The sequence below is a fragment of the Chlorocebus sabaeus genome, chromosome X (genome assembly GCF_047675955.1).
Source record: "Chlorocebus sabaeus isolate Y175 chromosome X, mChlSab1.0.hap1, whole genome shotgun sequence".
In the NCBI taxonomy this organism is placed as follows: domain Eukaryota; kingdom Metazoa; phylum Chordata; class Mammalia; order Primates; family Cercopithecidae; genus Chlorocebus; species Chlorocebus sabaeus.
This window is the reverse complement of record NC_132933.1, coordinates 25242197-25244008: the sequence shown is the minus strand read 5'-3', so window position 1 is coordinate 25244008 and position 1812 is coordinate 25242197. Positions and strand designations below refer to the sequence as shown.

At 40.1% G+C, this 1812-nt stretch overlaps 1 pseudogene; it reads left to right on the top strand.

Annotated features, from left to right (window-relative positions):
• The first annotated feature begins 623 nt into the window (after positions 1-623).
• LOC103232966 (ruvB-like 2 pseudogene) lies at positions 624-1557 on the top strand (annotated as a pseudogene).
• The last annotated feature ends 255 nt before the right edge of the window (positions 1558-1812 follow it).

The following is a 1812-nucleotide window of genomic DNA, read 5'->3' as shown; positions in this document are numbered from 1 at the left end:
CAACAGAGTTGGGACTCAAAACCAGGTTTTACTCATTCAAAGGCCTAAAGCTATTTCATGTAATATATTTTAATAACTAAATCACATAGCTGTCTTTTGATAACTAACAAAATATATTCATATATATGCTTCATACCTATATATTATATAAATTGATGAAATTAATGAAAAGAAATATGATCTATACATTACCATTTAATATCAAAAAGGAAAATTTCCGTAACTATCTATTCCAACAAACCAAGAAGAACACAGGAAAATCATAACAGGTTACCCCTAAAGTAAGTAAATACTGCTTTTATTTTTCATCTCTTCCCTAACTCCAAAGGCTGGGAAACAACTGAACAATGGCTTGGCTATGGAGTTTGGGGGAGAAAGAAAATTACAAGATAATTACATGCCCAGCCCAGCTATTATTCACCTATGAGAGCAGCAGAAATACATTTTCAGATATTTAAGGATGAGAAAGTATACTGCCTAATTATTCAACTTAGACAAAGAATAATTTTGGTTGATCAAGATATGAGACAATGGTTCTCAAATTATGTTTTTTCAAGAAAGAAAAAGATATTAGTCAAAATAATGAATTTGAGAAGAATCAGGATGTGCTACGAAATAAATAACAGTGAGGAAAGACATTGGTGGTTGGTGACTTATCATGGCAACTGTGGTGACCGTGACCAAAGTCCCAGAGATCTATGATGTGAGGAGGATTGAGCATAGAGGTGTTCACTCCCACATCTGAGGACTGGGGCTGGATGATGCTTTGGAGGCTCAACAGGCTTCCCAGGGCAAGGTGGGTCAGCTTTGCTGCACAGCGAGCAGCTGGTGTGGGGCTGGAGATGATCCATAAGGTGAAGATTGTCAAGTGGGCAGTCCTCATTGCTGGTCAGCTGGGCACAGGGAAGACAGCTATCACCCTAGGCATGGCCTAGGCCCTGGGACCTGACACCTTGTTCATAGCCATCACTGGCAGTGAGATCTCCCTGGAGATGAGCAAGACCAAGGCACTGACACAGGCTTTCTGGCCATCTTTTGGCATTTGCTTCAAGGAAGAGATGTAGATCATCCAAAGAGAAGTGGCTGAGACCCAGATTGATAGACCAGTGACAGGAATGGGCTCCAAGGTGGGCAAACTGACCATCAAAACCAAAAAGATGGAGACCATCTATGACCTGGGAACGAAGATGATTGAGTCCCTGACCAAAGACAAGATCCATGCTGGTGACATGATCACTATTGACAAAGCAATGGGCAAGATCTCCAAATTGGGCCACTCCTTCACATGCTCCGGTAACTACAGCCCCATGGACTCTCAGACCAAATTCAGGCAGCCCCCAGATGGAAAGCTCCAAAAATGCAAAGTGTACACCATGTCCCTTGCACAAGATCGACATCATCAACCCCCACACCCATGGCTTCCTGGCTCTCTTCTCATGTGACACAAGAGAGATCAAGTCAGAAGTTGCCAAGCAGATCAATGTCAAGGTGTGTGAGTGGATAGAACAAAATAGAGAGTTTATGCATCTATATCTACATCTATATCTACATCTGTAGACCTATCTTTGGTGACAATAATAATCAGCAAAATGAGAATATATCTTATTTTGAATTGGTACACTTTTAATACTTTTGGCCAGACATATTTTCTTTGTGTGATATTATACCACATATTTCATAATATTACATTCCTGATTATCAGATTCTAAATGTAAGTAGCACCCCTCAGTTATTGTGACACACAAAAACACAAGTACACAATTACAAATTGATTTTAAAGGAGAGATATTGCTCATAGTTGAGTAGAACTGG